Source organism: Schistocerca gregaria, chromosome 10 (assembly GCF_023897955.1).
Source record: "Schistocerca gregaria isolate iqSchGreg1 chromosome 10, iqSchGreg1.2, whole genome shotgun sequence".
Taxonomy (NCBI): domain Eukaryota; kingdom Metazoa; phylum Arthropoda; class Insecta; order Orthoptera; family Acrididae; genus Schistocerca; species Schistocerca gregaria.
In genome coordinates, this window is record NC_064929.1 from 141798805 (window position 1) to 141819942 (window position 21138).

At 38.3% G+C, this 21138-nt stretch overlaps 1 protein-coding gene across 2 annotated transcripts in view; it reads left to right on the forward strand.

The window, feature by feature from the left end:
* The window catches only part of LOC126293673 (uncharacterized), a 211207-nt gene extending 200179 nt beyond the window's left edge, over positions 1 to 11028 (forward strand). For both annotated transcript variants that reach the window (XM_049986965.1, XM_049986967.1), the window contains one exon: positions 1049 to 11028. The gene's annotated coding sequence lies outside the window, so the exon portion shown is untranslated. The remainder of the gene's footprint in view (positions 1 to 1048) is intronic.
* The last annotated feature ends 10110 nt before the right edge of the window (positions 11029 to 21138 follow it).

Sequence of the window (21138 nt, forward strand, 5' to 3'; positions counted from 1 at the left end):
ATAGTGTGCATTTCTTTTGGAGTGACCCTCGTAGCAGCTTCCTTACTAGTTTGACTCTTTAAATTTATAAGGCATAAGCATGAGTAGCCCTAAGCAGAATGGTAATAATTTAGTGTTAATAAAAAATAAAGAATATGTATGATTTCTTTGTCTTATGTCAGTTTATACCTTGACATGCCTGAATTAATGAATTTTTCCAGTACATTGCCACTTTTGCTTTTCTAATACTGTATTTATGAAATGATTACTGCATATACACTGGTTTATGATACTTAAGGATGAAAGTAACTTTCACTGTCACGCAACACTGCTCAGTGAAACCTGGCCCATACGTAGAAAGAACTGCTACAGTGTAGTAAAGATCATAGCTGAAAGGAATATGGTATGAGATAAACTGAAATGACATTGTTATTCACAGACAGTAATTACATTGAAGTCACCGCAATTTATGATAGTTTACTGGAAATTACAAATGGCACAGTGCAGGTGTGGAACAAGAGGGTATTTGGTGACTGGACTGGCCTGCCTGTTTCCCCAACTTAAATCTTATCGAGTAAAAATAGGATGTGTTGGAAAGAGATACTGCAGTTCGTCCACATCCAACAATGACATTCCAGCAGTTGTCAACCACATTCATGAAGGAATGGAATGCTCTACCATAAGAACTCCTTACCAACCTTATAGCCAGCCTGGTAGTACATTGCAGAACACACATTGCTGTCCGTGGTGACCACACATGCTATTAAGAACCAATGCCTTTCTTTATAATGTCCAGGAGACTGTCAGAAGCTGTGGTGACTACAGAAGTATTATTGTCTTTGAATAAAAGTATAATTTCCTTTCGCCTCATTGTGTCTCTCTTTCAGTTACCTTTTGTACTACATTGTAGCAGTTCTTTCTATGTTGTCCAAGTTTCATCGAGCAATGTTACTTGGCATTGAAACGTCATGCGAAATTTACTTCTGTCCTTAAGTTTTGCACACCAGTGTATTGCAAATATTTGTCTGGACAATGAAGATTGAAAAATTGTATTTTTGCTCTGTTGTAGGAAAACTAGCTCCCAAATTGGACAGGCATACATTTTGTGGCACACAGCCATGTGAGGAAGCAGTGCAGAAATGAGTGAAGCATAAGGCCTGACATGTACATCACAGCGTGTATCATGTTAACCTTTTGTCTTATGTAAACTTTTGTGTGTGATAACTGAATTAAGAGAATTGACCTCTTTGGTGTTGTGTTTACAAAAGTACTGATAGAATGTAATGTATTGCTAGTAGTTGCCAAAATTAGAAATGTAGCTGGCAGATGTTTTCCTATGTACAGGGTATTACAATGTGTCCATAGAGAAAGGGCATTGTGATAAACTTTGCCAGTTACTACTGACTACATACATTTATCTTGACTGTAATGTCAGTGTCCTCCATGTGTGTCCATATGTGTGATACTGCACATACTCAAAATGAGGAAGAAAAATAAAATTAAAAATAGTGCAGAAGAAATATAAATAATCTTTCCGGTAGTCTGTTATATGCAGAAATTGATGTATATTCTTTTTAAGAGCTATAAGGAATAATGTGAAGCTTGTGTAATTTTAAATGTTAATGTTGTTGTCGTATATATTTTATTGTAAAGGAAACATTATAATCAGTCATGTATATACAGACATGTAGTTACTTTTATTACTTGGCAAAGGAAGCTGAAGACCTGGCCAGAAAAGCATCACACTGTGTTTACGCCCGAAAGCAAAAGTGGTAGTAGCACACACTCCAATGTTTTTAGAAATGTAGCACTTACTTTCTACTATGGCCGAGTCTACGGTTTGCTTTGTCGGATAACAATGTAATAATGTGCGTGTGCACCTGCATGTGTGCACACAAGAGTGTGTGCGCGCGCTCATGCCCAAAAACACACACACACACACTCAATGAGAATGTAGTTCTTGTGTACTGCATGTCGTGTAATTGATGTTTTGATGTTTTTGTCTTCTTGATTACTAGTACTGCCAGACAGATGGCATAAACTTTTGATGAGACTGCAAGCTGTCAGAAGCTGCTTATAAATAAGCACACACAACAGTGTCTGTGTTTCATTACAGTTATGGTAACTGTCAAATATATGAGTTATGAATTAATTACTTCAAATATCAGACTCAAACTGATGTTGGAGTTTTAAATGTAAAGTGAGGATCGATTATGTGCCAAATCAGTTAGACTGTACTCATTTTGAAAGGCTTGTTAATTGAACAATTCTTATATCAGGGTGTTACAATTTTACAATGTACATTGGTTACACAGTTTTTGTGTTTACTAGGCTATGAGCCAAATGTTCTAATATACAAAATATATATTCACTGTCATAATATGCTAGTGCATCCAAGAGAAAGTGTGACATCTGCTTCACGTTCAGTTATTGGCTAGAAGCAGTATAAAGACATTATAGTGTTAGTAGGTTGTTGACTGTTAACTCAAACAGCTAATTAAGATATCTTTAGATACCTTTAGTAGATTTTCAGCACAAACAAGTCATTATTTCCTGGACCAATATTTGGCTGGAAACTCTCGTGCATTTTCAAGGCAGTTTTAAGTACATCACAGGAACACAATCTACAATTATTTGTTCATCAACATTCGCAGCTACTTCTGTTGTACTTGGATCAAAACATGACATGTTGTGCTATCTCACGGTGCATGCGTCACAAATGAAACAGTGCATCAGATGTGTGCATCAGATATGAAATAATGCAGGCCAGTCTGGAAGAAACTTCTGCACTTGTTGCCACAAATTGATTCAAATGATTTGCCAATCTTTTCTTTTGATAGCTACCTTTCAGAAGTATATGTACACCAACATGATTCATAGGTAGCAGAGACCAACAAATAAAATCTCAAATTGGTTGCAGGTGTCACACATATCAAGTGAGAATGGTTCAGAATGGTAAATGCTCTTAGAAAAAAAGACAATAGAATTCATGAATTGATCTGAGATCTGATTATTCTCTGTTTGCAAGCCTTATTGGACATTTGATCCTCTGGGACAACTTCAAAAACCACACTCAAGATGAATATTTAAACATGTTTAGTCTTGATGTGTTTATAATGTAAATTATGGGCCACATTGTTTATCAGTTCCTTTGTGCAAGAGAAACACTGTTGTATTTGAAAGGTTTCTCCAGCTTTATATACTCTTTGCTCATTTTGTATGTTCCTATGCATTGCATAATATAGCTAAACATCGCAACAGATCCTTGCAGTTACCAATATCTTCTTCAAAGAAGTGTTATCCGTAGGTATATTAAAAGGAAAAAAAAAATTGGTTGTTGATTTTAGAACAGATGATCAGTACTTGTGTTCAGTAGGCAAAATTCCAAGTAATATTGTAAGACACACAAAAAACTAGCTTTCACAGCTGTTAATTCCTTTCTCGGGAAGTAAGGAGGGATATCTGGAAGGATAGGCAAGTGGGTTTATCCAGTAACAAGGATACCACCCAGCAATTGGATTTTTGTAGTTTTTTTACATTCATGGAACATGAAGTTCATAATTCAAATATCAATATCCCAAAGCAGATCGATGCATCCCTAAAAAAAATCTTGACAAACTTGACTTTGCAGTTTTCCAGTGAACTTGAGGAACTTTAACACCCTAAAATCTTGGCAATTTTCACAACAGGCAGTGTGGATCACTGGGTAGCATTGGATCACGTAATCAATGGGCTGCTGGTTCGAATCTCGCAGTAACTTTTTTCCATTCAGTTTTAATACCTACACATTTAAAAATAAAATTCCTCAAATATATGCTAATTACCACACATCTAATCATTGTTTTGTGAAAAATGCACATCATCTTGTTTCTAATTACATTCTGCATCCAAAATTCCAGGCGTTCATTGAAAATATAACTTCTTAACTGTCAATATATTAGTAAAGATTGCTAATAAATATAGAATGTTGCATTTAATGTAAATGCTACTTATGTTTATAATATTTTTTAATTTTAATGATCTTTTATATAGTATTTATATTGAAGAATTTATATTTGCAATGAAAAGTGTAATTTCACATGTGTTATGTAATAAGAGGCAAAAAGACATACATTTTTCATAAAAATAATGATTAGATATGTGCTAATTAGCACATATTTGATTAATGTTATATTAAATTATGTAGTTATTCTAAGTGAATGTGGGAAAAAGTCCACGGCGAGATCTGAATGAGCAGTTCTATGATTACCTAATTACCATTCTCCAACACTACTGAGTGACCCGTGGTGCCTATCATGAAAGTCACCTTTATTTTGGGGAATTAAAATTCTTGAAATTCCATGGCAAATTTCAAAGTAGATTTTCTTGAAAATTTTTGAAGAGTTCCAACAAATGGCTTAGGAATATTTGAGTTTTGAACTCAAATAGATTTCTCTGAAGCTGCAGTCTGAATGACCTGTCACTCCTTTTCAACCTTCCAAAGCCAATATCTTTTTCTTCCTGAAGAGGAAACTAATCATTCTGCATCCTAGGTATGACTTTTTTTTTTTAGCTCTATGTATTGATAGAACTTCGAATTTTGTCTCTTGAAAATAAGAATTGGGCAACAGTTCTATTTCTTTATAACTTTACAAATATATGTGCATATGTAAATAACTAGTCTGGAATTTTTGTCAATATAACAACAGTTTTTGTTGTCATATAGTTCAGCAGCAAACCAAAAGATGTTTGTTGTCTGTATGTTAGTTGTGTTCTGCTTCAGCATATACAGGGTGTCCCAGCAGGAATGGTCAGTATTCAGGGAACAATGATTCAGGCTCTGAAATGCGTTCCTTAAAAGCCATGAGCACTTGTTTGGTAAAAAAGATGTGTTTCTCATTAGTGAAGATGAAAAGGGCTCATAGTGTGTACGGTATGCTTGTAGAGCCCATGTTTACTAGGCTTTTATGCTTTGACCAGTCTTTGTGGTACACCCTGTATATGACTAGCAGAATTATAATTTTTATCTTATTTTTAAATTTTACATTTTTTGTAAGTACCTGACTGCAGAGAGTAGTTTTTTACTTTTATTTGTATTCTGTATCACCGTACTATTAAATGTTGATTCTGCTATAATCTTTCTGTTCAATAAAAGTGAGCACCAGCTCTAAATTGTGTCTTAATAACTGAATATGATGCCAGTCACAGGAGATCTTTGAGGAAGTAATCACTTGCCACTCAAAAGGCCTGTGCCTAAGGCATTTATCTCCCAGTGTGAAACTGTGTTTATTATCCATGTTGTAGATCAAACATTCTTATCTGTTTTGGTCATTTGAGCTACTCTTCCTTCCTCTTTCCCTTCCTTTCATAAACTGTGAAGTAGCAAACTGTCCTTTTAAATTACCAGTGTAAGATGTGATTTTTGTCTCGCACTTTTCTCAGAGCACACATTTCTCTCCTCCAGTTCAGTATGCAGAAGAAAGGAACAGTGACATTGACTTTAACCTCTCATATTCAGAGGAATGGTGCTTTGCCAATGAGAATTCATGAAGGTCAGGTAACTACTTATAGTTTTCAAATGTTCACTCTGGATCTAGCTTCAGTGCTGTGCCCCCCCCCCCCCCCCTTCCCCCAACAAACTCTCTCTCTCTTTCTTTCTTTTCTGATTTCAGGAAAACATTTTCTGGTTGATCTAATGAACCATCTTCAAAGCTTCTAGAACTGTGAGGGGAATGTGGCTACTGCGTGTGGCTAGTGAGGGAGAGTGAGTGTGTGTCATATACAATTTTCATTGTTTATACTTTTCTTCTGTCCTGGAATATTCCTTATATAGTAGCTTTACTTCAAGTGGACACCTGCTCCTGAGGAAGTAGGCCACATATCTGCATCTGAGGAAATGGGCCAAACACCACACAACCATTCATCGTGCCCTGTTTAGTATAAGACTGACTATTAACCTCCAAAACTGGCACCACTGTGGATAGTTAAGTTATATTATCCTAGCATCACCTGCTGATGCGGCCATTAGAAACCAAAGGAGATCTGGTCCTTCCTCTTGCTTTTGCTTTTACTTAGCTGCTATGTGTTTCCATAAACTGTTTATATGAACCTTACAACAACTTCTGTGGCCTTGCCCATTTGATGCCCACCAGTGTGCATCTGTAAGCATTAGGACAGACCTTCAGCTGATAAGCACTGAACTTTTTATACTTAATGGTAAAATGAAAGTTGCACTGTTGTATATAACATTAAAATGGATCCTTGCATTGTTTGTTTATCACCAGGGCAGGTATAAATGATGGGTATTTGCCAGAGGAAAAAAGACAAATGAAAATGACTGACTTTTGATTAAGAAGAGACAAGAAAGAAAGAAAACTAACTAATGGTCCTACAGTCACATGCAGACTGAAATAATTGCAGTACCATAAAAATTAATAGAATTCTCTGCATTGAATATATGTGCTGCTCCTTCTGGAGATATGTATGTCATAATGCAGTTTGAAAGACAGTTACAAACATAATGGATGAGTAGTTCACATACAATGGTAGGGAACAAAAACAGACTTATATTCTGCCCATTTATAATTTGTCACTCAGTTAAATTACATTAGGTTAATAAGTCATGTTGACTGACAGTGGCCTTCTGGCTTTATTTTCCACAATAATTTGCACAAAAACTTGGTTGGTCCTCTCTCTATCTACAATAATTACACTGGACAGACAGACTATGTACTAACAATGGAGATCTGCATAATTTTGCTGACAGTATTCTTGAAATCAGTGAAAACAAACGGATTACCAAACCACATTCTGCAATATCGAAAAATGAGGCTGTCATTCCGACAGATGGTAACGAAAGAAAAGGAATGTGACAATAAAATCTCAAATGATGTGCTAGGTGACGAATTTTGACAGTTTTACTTGACATAATGACCAAAAAATGTGCTACAATCCTGCAAAGAGATTAGTAACATATTTACACCAGTGTATACATAAAATTAGTGTTTATTTTTAAAGTTACATATAATTTTGATACATGTTTTGTCATTAAATGACAAAAATAACTCTATATTCAAGATTGAATGGATATATTGTGCTTAAAAATGTACAATGTATGGTCAAATTGTGTTGTAAATTGAACTTCTCTATTTGATAGCTCATTACTGCTTTCTGTACTTTAGCATATCAAACGAGCATTTATGAATGTTTGAAAGTGTGCTTTTGCCTGGAAAGTCTTTTATTTAAGGTATAATTTGTACTGATGGAAAGGAATAATGGAAAATCTCATTACTTAATAACCTGTGCTCACTGGGGAGCCTTACTAACTTCAATATTCTCACATTGTCAGCTGTAATTATGTTTATCCTTAGCTAATATCTGTTAAAATGTTTAGAATTTTTTCTACTAGTTTCTCTTTGGAACCAGTGGGACATACAGTTTCCAACCAACCATCATTTCATGTAATTTATTTGAAAGTAAATTCACATTATTCCAATACAAAAAAACCCACAGCTCAAAACTTCCATTGTCTCTTAATGCGTAAAACTATATAGGCCTAAATAACAAGCAAAAATGGGCCTAAAATTCAATAAATTATGTATCACAATTACATTCTGTCCCATGGTTTCATTTTGATAATATTATGAAAGCAGTAGTACAAACTTAAATGTATGTTACAATAACTTATATATAATTTCTTATACTTACTTTTACTGTCAAGATCTCCTCAGAATGGGCACTATAAAAGAAACCCAAGTCAGAATCTCCTACAATCATGTAGCACAGTCTATATGCTGACCCTTCCTACAATCCACTACATTTATAGAAGTACCTCAGTGTACCACTAGAAAACTCGGTTTTACATTAAATGTGTATGTTAACAAAATATATATTATCCACCAGGATCACTGACAGAGGCTGTAGAAACTTCGAGTTTATGTAAAAAGCTGTTTTAGACCTTACACAGCGGTAATAATAGGTCTTATCAATATGCTTATCATACTGCAGTCTATGCCAAAATGCTATGAACTTTTATTGCTCATTGATATGACCCATTACCATTGGAGTGGAAGGTCTGAAAATGGTTTATTATATGAATTAAAGAACGTAATTGCCAAAATTCACACAAGTGATCCAGACAGATAAGAAATATTCTGTTGAAAGCAGAAGTGATAATAATGTTATTGTTGACTCAGTCATTTTGTATAAAATTATTGGGTCTCCATTAGTGCTTGTGACTGTGTGAATAGCAGAGCTGCGTGGCTTCGTTAATGATTAAGAGGTGTACAGAATAGCCATATACATACTCATCTGACAAATTAGGATAGTCAAACCTTATAGGACTGTTATTCGAGATATGTTGCATCAGAGAGAAAACAAGAGCAGGAAAAACAAACCTATTTTATAAACTTTATAATATGTTTCACACATAAATACATCACATGACTTTGTCTTAAATTTGAATGAGTTTCCAGTTACAATAACAATTCGTCATGTAACAACTCTTCTTTCAATAACACCTAGTATACTTTAGCGAAACACTTTCTAGTGATTGTACAGCAGCTTTACCAGTTATAACTTTTGGTATGTTCATTCTTTCCAGAACTTATGTGTCATTGTTATTCTTCAAATCATTCATATAATTCTTTCTGTGCACTAGCTCTTCTCCAGAAGCATTTTGCATGACAACTGTAGAGACTCAGTTGAGCCTTAAGGAATAGTGTATCCCGTCTCCATTCTCTTCCACCAAATATGGCATCAGGTGATACACGAGTTGAGTTGAAGGAACAGTATAAAATTTGCAAAATTTAAGTACATTTTTTGTAGATGTTATACTGTTTGCGTCACATCATAGCTTGGAGTACATTTAAATATTAAAAATATATATCTAAAGTTTTCTTGTGAAAATCTAAAGTCTCTCTCTGCCGAGCTGTTGTAAGGAAATAACAATTTTTTCAACCGTATGTAGTTACACACTTGTAACACCTACTGTTCATTCAAACATGTTTGTAGGTGTTACAGTTTGCTGCAACAAAATCCAAAACAACGTAATCTGACATACATACTGACAGAAGAAATTTTTGGATGATTTAAAATGATAACACAGTAAAACCCTGGTTAACTGAAACAGGATCAACAAAAACCCGGGTTATCTAAATTGACTACGAAAATCCCTCATAAAAAAAAAAAAAAAGTTACAATACCAACAATAGTGCATTCACATGATTGTTTCTTTCCACTGTTGGTGCATTTTGTGCTATGCTACAAACAATTAAGTGCAGTATACTGTACATTTATGTAATGTAATCATAAAAATTTAATTTTAACTTTAATAAAGAACGTAAGAAAAGCCTACAAAGAGCTTTTTGAATCTGTCTGGCTGTCAAAACTTTCAAAAATCCTTATATGCTATAGTGTTCATAGTTTAACCAAAAAAATTATTGTCCGAAATGGAATCTCCTCCCTATCCCATAGTTCTGTTAACCAGGGTTGTATTGTATGAAGGGAAGTTCTGTGAATACAAACAATAAGCACAGTCGCTGTATATTTGAGGTGTTGAGTGGCAGATAGAAATGCAAAATAGGAGTAAAACATTTTTGTGTGGCTTTTGAGACTGTTATCTTCATAAATTAACAGGATACTAGTTCAAAAAATGAATGGCAGTATTAATGTTGTTTTACTTGTTGAACTGCTGCTCCGTACCTCAACTGTGTGGCGAGTGGCTGTGTTTATCCATTGTGATGTCAGTAGTGGAGTTGTGAATGTTTCAAATAGCTGTTTTTCAAAAAGAACAGTTACACTTTTTTGATTGGAGATTTATGTGGATGTAACATAAGGACTTTCGATGGTTATTATGTTGTGAAAAGATGACTTAATTGCCACTACCTGGTGAACATTGTGTATATATTATTGATTAATAACACAAAAAATATTTTAGATATATTGTGAATGTTTGTATAGGATACAAAAATATAAGATGCGTAATCAGAAAGAAAAAAATCTATTCCTTGAGTTGACAGTCATTGGCAGACACATGTATATTTGTAGCTGCTTGCATTTTCTGAATTATCAGTATTTTGTGTGTAATTATTTGTGTGTAGACAGGCATGTATAAATGTGTTTCATTGTTTCTGGAGTGTGTTTGCTTAAAACATAAATGTTTCTTGATGTGATATGTAGACAACTAGTCAACTGAAATATATATTAATATGGCTTCTCCAGATTCTGCTTGACAGTGTTATATCTATGTGTCAGTTCAACAAATTCTTACATATCCATAATTGAATGTCAGTGGTGCAAAATGCAGTAGTTAATTCAACAAGACACTGTGATCCCTTTCCTGTGTCTGAGGTACGCACATCAGTCTGGTTTCGCACTCATTTATTGTCTACTTTTGTATAAAGTATATCATTGAATCACTAAATTATGACAAAATGATGATATGCAACTGGAAGCCCTGTTCTCTCTTTAGCTTGTGTATGCTACATTTAGTTCTCAGCACAACCAAACCTGTTACACTCTTATGTTCAATACTACTTAACCGATAAAAAGGAAACAGAAGATGGCCAATGCTAAATGTACATTGCTGAAATGTTTTGGATTATTATTCTCTATATGAGAAAGTTATCATTAATTTTTGATTCTCTTGTTTAAATCATTAATCTTATAGTCATATAGCTTGAATGCAATCTACAATTAAATGAAAAGTACCAAAAAGTGCAGAACGTGATTCATAAATGTAGGGAAATTGGTGCTGTTTTTAATTTCTGCGCATTATGAATACAGTATGCCAATGAAAGCTCCTGAAAGAATGCTTTAACAGATACATTCATAGTTTCACAAATTCCTTGTTGCCGATTTCACACTTTATAAACCAACTGTTTTATTGTAAGGACTTGTTCAGTTTTCACAAACCTCATTATTCTATAGATAATTTATTGTCAATGTCTGTGTGTGGCAAATGTTTTGTTAGTGCCATGTAAATACTTAGTTTATTTCTTCCAAGTTGCAGCTTTTGTAATATTTGTAAATCTTACTATGTTCAATAAAATGTAAATGTGTGTGTTAATAATATGCCTCCTTGTCTTTCATCACTAACACAGCATTCCTATCAGAGACAGAGTTGTGAATGATGGAAATACACAACAGCACTAGCTGAAAAGAGATGGCAGCAGTAACAGTAACATTTTAATTAATTAATTCATTCACCCTCTCTTCATGTTTTGTAAATCAATGGAGAGTCTTCACAGCTCTGGAACAAGTCAAATCATTTGAGAACAACTAAAAGCAGCCACTGCGGTAGAGCCTTCAGACTCGTTCATAAGCTTTTCGCCACAATCTCGCAGCTACGAGGTGCAGTGGGGCAGGATGCGGCAGTAGACATCATGTGCAGCGAGACTGTGAATTTTTGATCCACCATACCTGTACTGGTGGTAAGACTCATTGGCACAGGAGTGCATATGTTACTCTTTAGCTGCTATGATGACAGAAGAGAACTTTTCATGAAAATTACCAGATGAAATGGACATTCTGCTGGACAGACCCAGAATAAGCTAGAATAGTTTCAGCTGGCACAATTTAAAATTACTAGTTGTTTAATTTTATTAGAAATTTGCATCATTTTATGTCAAATGAAGGAGATAACTAAGCCTTTCTGACTGAATTTTTTTAAAGGTTTCCCTTTTTCCTCTTACAACCATTTGAAATGAGAGTGCCTATGTTTTTTGTCACACTTATTATACTTTCTTAACAGTGGAATGCTGTAATTATAAAAACTGTCCGCTTCCGTAGCGTAGTGGTAGCGTTTCCACCTATCATGCAGGGGGCCCGGGTTCGATTCCTGGCAGGGACTGGTTGTTGTGTGTCCTTCATCATCATTTTCATCATCATTGACCCACAGCTTGCCCAAGTGGCGTCAACTAACAAGGACTTGCAATACAGTGGCTGAACTCCCCTGCATGGGGCCTCCCGGCCAACAATGCCATACGCTCATTTCATTTCATTATAAAAACTGACACATTTCTTTTGCTCATCATCTTATTTCAGTTCTATTATCTCAGATCTACATAAAGCTAAAAAACGCTATTACAGACAAAGATTTGGGAATTTTCCGGATGTCGCAGTAAAAAAGTTAAAACAGAAAATAAATTTCAATAACAGTCAATGTCCGCCAAGTTTCAGCTTGGGACCATTATGGGAATAATTAACATATAATTTTTCATTTCTGCTTTCTCCTTGCACTCTTGTTTCAAAAATTTGTTTCATTATTTCGGAATAGTAAGAAAATGAGGAGCAGTATTTGACAGAATGAACATATTTTTTTTCTTTCTTTTCCTCCACATTGTGGGTGAAGGCAAAACTTGTAGTCTTCTCGATTACATTTGTTGCCAAAGAGAGGGATGTGAAGCATTACTTGAATTTCACCTCTAAAATAACATAATTTCTTTCACTGGACAGTCACGACATAACTTCATTAATTGAGTATAAGTACATCAGAAAAAAAATTGCTTCTTGGCACGTTGCTCAGTGAACACAAAGTGGCTATTTTCTGATACTATAACGTTTTTTAACTACAGTGAAAGAAAAAGTTAAGATGAAAATATTATGATAATGAAACAATGTGTGGAATAAACATGCACTAGTCATGCTTGAAGTTTTCATTGCAGGTCATTCATTGACACACTTACCCAATTTCCCTTTGGCTACAAATGGGCTCGAGTTGACTCATTCACGAGCTCTTGTATTCGAGGCACAAGTCTCTTGCCGGCCTATTTCTGAGCAGCTCCCAAGATCAGAAGTAGCGAGCAAGCTTGATGTACCTGCTGACTGCCTCTACACTGCAGGCTACTTTTGTAAAGTATACTAACAACAAGTAATGGCAATTTCTGATCAACCCACTCTTCTAGGCTCCCCCCCCCCCCCCCCCCCCCCCCTCCGATACACATATAGTCATAATGAAATTGTCACAGTGCATACCAGTGGACTTTTTTTGACATCCTATTCTCTTTGGTACAACCTTCTTCGTCTTTGTCTCCTGTTTTCCACACAAGTGAGTATCTCTCACCCTGGGATCTGAATGACCTGCACGTTCAGTCCCATTCTTCCGCAGCCTCTCTTTTTATCCCTCTTCAATAAATTACAAGACAGAATCGCTGGACAATTGTTTGGCTAGGAAATGTGGACTTCTACTTTTGTAGGCAATATTACACATTTCATCTCCTGAAGGAAGTAAAAGCTTTGTTTAAGGTTGTTGCTTGTATTTTTCTTCTTCTTTGCTGTCCAAATGCAAATGCAAAAACCAATTTCTCAGCAACCATTACGTAGTGTTAAAAAGAATGCAGCTGATTTTTGTCCACTGATTTGTTACTGTCCATATCTATGTGGCAGACATGCAGTGAGTCAAAATCGAAGCTTGGAGTCGGGCCCTAGTGGCCCTGCTTGGAAAAAATTAGGTGGATTTGGGATGCAAATGGGATTCTTCTTGTTAATTATCTTGCAAAGGGTATATTGAAGTTTGCGGAGCTTCCATGGTCACTGTCTGGGTAGAGCCATGGGGAAACATTCCACGTGGGAAAAATATATCTAAAAACAAAGTTGATGTGACTTACCAAACAAAAGTGCTGGCAGGTCGATAGATACATAAACATACACGCTCACCCTCCCACCACCACCTACTCCAGTCCTGTAACCCGGAAAGTGTACACGATCAAAGGCAGAGCCATGTGTGAAAGCACCCATGTGATTTACCAACTGACCTGCCTACACTGTGAAGCTTTCTATGTGGGAATGACCAGCAACAAACTGTCCATTCGCATGAATGAACACAGGCAGACAGTGTTTGTTGGTAATGAGGATCACCATGTGGTTAAACATGCCTTGGTGCACAGCCAGCACATCTTGGCACAGTGTTACACCGTCTGGGTTATCTGGATACTTCCCACTAACACCAACCTGTCAGAAGTCCGGAGATGGGAACTTGCCCTTCAGTATATCCTCTCTTCTCGATATTTGCCAGGCCTCAACCTCCGCTAATTTCAAGTTGCCGCCACTCATACCTCACCTGTCTTTCAACAACTTCTTTTCCTCTGTACTTCCGCCTTGACTGACATCTCTGCCCAAACTCTTTGCCTTTACAAATGTCTGCTTGTGTCTGTGTATGTGCGTATGGATATGTGTGTGTGTGTGCGCGCAAGTGTATACCTGTCCTTTTTTCCCCCTAAGGTAAGTCTTTCCACTCCCGGGGTTGGAATGACTCCTTACCCTCTCCCTTAAAACCCACATCCTTTCATCTTTCCCTCTCCTTCCCTCTTTCCTGAAGAAGCAACCACTAGTCGCAAAAGCTTGAATTTTGTGTGTATGTTTGTGTTTGTTTGTGTGTCTATTGACCTGCCAGCAGTTTTGTTTGGTAAGTCACATCATCTTTGTTTTTAGATATATTTTTCCCAGCCAACACTTCTCTCACTGTTGTGGTGGTCTCCCATTATGTCTGTTGGCATGAGCAAATACTTATAACCTCAAACTGATATGCAGTGCTGTGGCAATGGATAAAAGACAACAGCTGTAAGATGTGAGATGTGGTAAGGTTCACCCAGGACAAAATATGAGTAATGTCCCAGAAAAACCCAACCAAACAAAGAAAGCACAAAAATTTTGGGAAAAAAGTCTTTTTTTCTCTGCATGGTCTCCTTTTAGTTTGATACATTTTCCCAGTGATTTTCAACAGCTGTTCTACCCTGTTTACAGTGAGAACCGTTGAGCTCTGCAAAATAGCCATCAGCTGAAGAATCCACCTCTTCATATTTGGCAAATCTTCTGCCACTGGGCCATTTTTTCAAGTTTGCAAACAGAAAATAATCAGACTCGACTAATACTGGGGAATAGGGTGTATGAGGCAGCAATTTGAACTTTAATTCATTGATTTCGGTGATGGAAATTATGGTTTGTGAACTGGTGCATTTTTGCGTTGAAAAAAAAAAAGACTTTATCTTTCACTAAAATATTTTGGTAGATTCCATCACTCATCAAACACTGCAATAACTTATTTTAACTTGCCATTGAGTCCTTTTCCTTTCTGATGACAATCAGTGAAAATCATCATACATGCATCCAAAAACTGACATCCTGACCTTGCCTGCAGATGGAACTGTCTTCATCTTCTTTGGAGCCAATTCTCCTCTTTCAATCCACTACTTCAATTGTTCCTTCATCTCAGGTATGTTTCACCCAAAGTTGTGAACCAATGCAAACATTCGGCTTTACCTGCAATGAAACAACACCAAAACACAACTGAAACATTCTTACAGCGCTGTTTTTCTTCCATTGCGAGTAAGTGTTGTACTAGTCTTGCACACAGCTTTCTCATGTCCAAGTTTTCAGCCAGTGCATGATGTCTAGCACGTTCTGAAATGCTTACAATGTCTTCTAGCTTGTACACTATGAGCTTACAATCATCTAATACTGTATTGTGGATTTTCTTCAAAATTTCTGGCATGGTCACCTCATTTGGTCAGCCACTGCAGTGTTCATCTTGGCAACTTTTATGCTCTTTGTAAAACTCTGCCATCCACACAGTTGTAAATGAAGGAGCAAACTAACCTCCATCCTTCTCCCCCAGAGTAGAATCTAGCTCATCTTTAATAATATTTGGACTAAGACCTTTTTAAAGTCTTTAAATAAAATCGTTCCACTTTGGGCTGTTAAAACAGACATTTCTACATCTACATCTACATTTATACTCCGCAAGCCACCCAATGGTGTGTGGCGGAGGGCACTTTACATGCCACTGTCATTACCTCCCTTTTCTGTTCCAGTCGCGTATGGTTCGCGGTAAGAATGACTGTCTGAAAGCCTCCGTGCGTGCTCAAATGTCTCTAATTTTACATTCATGATCTCCTCGGGAGGTATAAGTAGGGGGAAGCAATATATTCGATACCTCATCCAGAAACGCACCCTCTTGAAACCTGGCGAGCAAGCTACACTGCGATGCAGAGCGCCTCTCTTGCAGAGTCTGCCACTTGAGTTTGCTAAACATCTCCGTAACGCTATCACGGTTACCAAATAACCCTGTGACAAAACGCGCCGCTCTTCTTTGGATCTTGTCTATCTCCTCCGTCAACCCGATATGGTACGGATCCCACACTGATGAGCAATACTCAAGTATAGGTTGAACGAGTGTTTTGTAAGCCACCTCCTTTGTTGCTGGACTACATTTTCTAAGGACTCTCCCAATGAATCTCAACCTGGTACCCGCCTTCCCAACAATTAATTTTATATGATAATTCCACTTCAAATCATTCCGCATGCATACTCCCAGATATTTTACAGAAGTAACTGCTACGAGTGTTCATTCTGCTATCATATAATCATACAATAAAGAATCCTTCTTTCTATGTATTCACAATACATTACATTTGTCTATGTTAAGGGTCAGTTGCCACTCCCTGCACCAAGTGCCTATCCACTGGAGATCTTCCTGCATTTCACTACAATTTTCTAATGCTGCAACTTCTCTGTATACTACAGCATCATCCGCCAAAAGCCGCATGCAACTTCCGACACTATCTACTAGGTCATTTATATATATTGTGAAAAGAAATGATCCCATAACACTCCTCTGTGGCATGCCAGAGGTCACTTAAATGTCTGTAGACGTCTCTCCATTGATAGCAATATGCTGTGTTCTGTTTGCTAAAAACTCTTCAATCCAGCCACACAGCTAATCTGATATTCCGTAGGCTCTTACTTTGTTTATCAGGCGACAGTGCGGAACTGTATCAAATGCCTTTTGTTGCCTGCTCCAATTTGCCTCTCTATACAGAAGGATGGCCACAACGTTTCTTGCCAATCGACGTTCAGAGCCACCTTACTCAGAGCTCACGTACTCGGTCGGTGCTTTGATGCCCTCGCTCAGTGTGCCTGGCCAGCTCGCCAGGCAGCAAAAGCAGCACGGCAGTCTGAAACTCGTGGGACATGATGGTCGAGTGCTCATCGTAGTGTAGGAGGCTTGACACTTCAGCTACAGTGCACTCCAAAATGTCATTCTCAAAACTGTTTGCGGCATTCGTCATCTTCGATGAGATGCCGGTGTCAGGGAGCACCTGCTTCATCACCTTGTAGGTGTAGGTGACGTAGCTCTCCTTCCTCTCTTACTTCTTTTTCTTGTCACAATTTGAAATCTTCTACACCGCACCAGCCTTCCCACTAGTGCTGGGTGGCATGCTAAAAGTACAGGCAACTGCAGTCAGCATGTGGGACAGTTTCATTTCAAAATTTGACGAAGGATGTGGATCTCATCATGATCAAACGTCTATGACTATTCAAATGAAAGTATTGTATCACATAACAATGACCAGTTTTATCCTTATTTTCAAATTTGCTGAGAGCTTCCACTGATTATGGCTGCCAAACAAATAATAAACAATGTAGCATCACAGTTTGGTAGAATCATCAAATTTAAGCTCTATAAGGCGGGTAATTTTTACAATACTCATTTGTCTCAAACATCAGCCACTGTCTATCTGGTCAGATATTTCTGGTACTGTGCTGTACGTACTGCAGTGTGTGACAGATTTACTGCAAGTGAGCAAAAGCGTACATTGGTGGAACTGGTGGGCTAAATAGCTGCTTTCAGTATAGTAAAACAATCTAATGAAGTTCCCATTTCTTCTACCATAGGAGACCAATCTTATCAACAGTTTTTAACATTTGTGACATAGTGCTATGGCCAGTAGATTTGCAGGAAGGGCCTGTGACTGGGGCTGGAATGTCAGTCACAGCCATTTTTTTTTTTCAAATGTGTTACAACTCTATATCCAGAAAACTTTTACTTTAAAAAATCATAAGTTAAAAGAAAGTTTTCTGGAACAAAAGAAAAACAAAAATATATTAAGACAGGCATGACTATCCACATAAATTTTTCCACGAGGGGGCACTATTCTAAAATTCCTACTCTTTACATAACAAAAACTGATACAATTAGTTTAAGAAAGTCTATTGACACAGGAACTAAAGAATGATATGAATAAAATAATGTATCTTGCAAGCGTATTTAATTAGTATAAGTATATATCTCAATATTATTAGTATGAATATGAAAACAGCTATTTTCAGTCAATGATCTGAAGTTATATTTTCTTTTAATTAATTCTAAGGTAATATTTTTATTAATATGCCAATGTTGAAGGCTGTTACTGAAAATTAAAATCTGTAACAGATAAAAAATCCAGATGATGGAGAAAATCCTATTGAAACACACACAAAATAATCAGGAAAAACACTACATTAATACTTTTCAAAGTAGAGAAACAGAAAGAAACTTAAAAAAAGAAAGGCATGAAGTATTTTCTATTGTAACAATACTAAATCTGCTAATTAGTAGGATTTGCAGGCAGTGATTGCTAAAATGGGTAACAATATTGTAATAAATATAAAGTCTATATTCTCAGGTTCAAGCAGTGGGAAAAGTGCCCACTCCCACCACCTACTGTGAACACTTACAAGGGCAGGCCCAGATTGACAGAAAATAAAGACTGAAAATGATTTTCATTAGTACAACATGCCTGCTCACAAAGAAGATGCCACAATGGAAAACCTGAGCGCTTTGAAGTGTTGGGTTGTCCACCTTGCTCACCAGCTGTAACCCACTCTTGACTTCAGCCTCTTTCCACGTCAAAAGATATTTATGGCTGGAAAATATTTTTAAATCACATGAAGAAGAACTGCAGCCATAGATGGGTACTTTCAGAAGTGACCTAATGGAGCTCTATACCTAAATTAATGGCAACTTCCTGGCAGTTCAGACATGGGCACTGGACCAGTACTTACATCCATAAGATAGGAAAGAGAGCATACTGGCGGAATAGACACTGTGAGAGTGGATTGTGAGTCATACTGTCAGCAAGAGCATTGGCCACATACAGAAACATTCTGGGTTTACGTCACAAAGTTTTAGTCTATCAGAAATCTTCAAAACAGTCCAGAATTCACTGCAGGAGCAAAAGACTTGACTGGAGGAATGTTGTTGACCTAGAAACACAATTGTCACGTAAAATGAGCGGCAACGAGTCCAGTAACCCAAGATTTCATCGCTGGGCCATCAAAGTGGGACAGTGCACCAGAATATGGGCTACTGTCAACTGGGCACTGCACCGAAACTGAGGTGGGTCTTCACGCCACAGGAGGTAACTGTGGTTCGCCCAAGTGTGGCCAATGCGGAGCCGGCAGAGGACAACTGATTCCCTGCGAGAGGCCCGCATGGAAGACTGCCACACATTCGTAGTCTCCTTAATGGTTGGTTGGTTGTTTGGGGAAGGAGACCAGATAGCGTGGCCATCGGTCTCATCGGTGTACGGAAGGATGGGGAAGGAAGTCGGCCATGCCCTTTCAGAGGAACCATCCCGGCATTTGCCTGAAGTGATTTAGGGAAATCACGGAAAACCTAAATCAGGATGGCCGGACTCGGGATTGAACCGTCGTCCTCCCGAATGCGAGTCCAGTGCCTTACCACTGCGCCACCTTGCTCGGTTTCCTTAATGATACGCAGTTTGTTGTATGTACCGTTATGCCATTCTGTCTCCCACAGCCGAAAAACCCTGCAGCGTAAGTCAGAATGCAGGTCAGGTTCAGAGATGCCCATCTCCAGACGTGGTTTCCACGTAGCCTGTTTGGCCAGCCTGTCAGCAAGTTCGTTGCCTGGGATTCCGTCGTGTCCTGGGATCCACACAAACACCACTGAATGGTGGGACTGGTCCAGGGCATAGATGGACTCCTTAATGGACTCTACCAAAGGGTGGTGAGGGTAACGCCGGTCGATAGCTTGTAGACTGCTCAAGGAATCAGTACACAGAAGAAACAATTCCTCGGGGCATGAACAGATGTACTGAAGTGCTCGAGATATAGCCACTAGCTCTGCAGTGAATAGATTGCAGCCACCGTGCAAGGAATGCTGTTCAGTGTGGCCTCTGTGAACAAAGGCATAGCCAACATTACCATCAGCCATCGAGCAGTCGGTACAAACCATTACAGAGCCCTGGAACACTTCAATAATTGAGAGGAAGTGACAGCAGAGAGCCACAGGGTTAACGAAGTTCTTAGGCCCATGTGAAAGGTCCAGGTGATGCTTCAGCATACAGCTACACCATGGAGGTGTACGTGAATTGACCTTGAGGAGAGGTGGTACAGGCAAGAACTCCAGTTCAGACAGAACCAATCGCGTGTGAACTTCAGTTGTTAGCCCTGACCTGGGCTGCCTATGCGGGAGGTGAACCGTCAAGGTTGGGAAAAGAAGACGGTAATTAGGATGTTCAGGAGAGTTATGAATGTGTGCAATGTAAATGGCGAGCAGTTGTGCACTTCGGATCTTCAATGGAGGGACTCCAGCCTCTACCAGTATGCTTGTCACCAGATTCGTCCTAAAAGCTCCTGTCACTAGTTGAACTCTGCAATGGTGCAATACGTCGAACAAACCCAATGCTGAGGGTGCCGCCAAACCATAAATAACACTCCCAAAGTCAAGACGGGATTGAATAAGGGCTCTGTAGAGCTGCAGCAGCGTGGAGCGATGGGACACGTCTTCATGGCGGAAAATTGGGAGCCATGGGCTAGAGGTCATGACTGCGCCTCATAAGCCTCCCTGTAGGCGACGCTCAGCAACACCAGTACTGGAGCAGCTGTACAAAATGCAAAAGTCGTGTGCATACAGAGAAGGTGAGACGGAGGGCCCGACAGCTGCTGCTAGACCGTTAATGGCCACTAAAAATAGAGAGATATTATATCACCAGATTGTGTCATATGCTTATTGTAAATTAAAAAAGATGGCAACCAGGTGTTTGCACCTGTTAAAGGCTGTTCGGATGACAGACTCGAGGGACACAAGATTATCAGTGGTGGAGCGCCCCTGCTGGAAGCTACCCTCGCATGGAGCCAGTAGGCCACGTGACTCCACGACCAAACCCAGCTGCCGACACACCATACGTTCCAGCAGCTTACAAAGAACATTGGTGAGGCTGATGGGCCGATAGCTATCCACATCAAGCGAGTTTTAACCGGGTTTGAGCACCGGAATGATGGTGCTCTCCCGCCATTGCGATAGAAAGACGCCATCGCACCAGATCTGGTTGAAGATGACGAGAATATGTCGCTTGTAGTCAGATGAGAGATGTTTAATCATCTGGCTGTGGATCC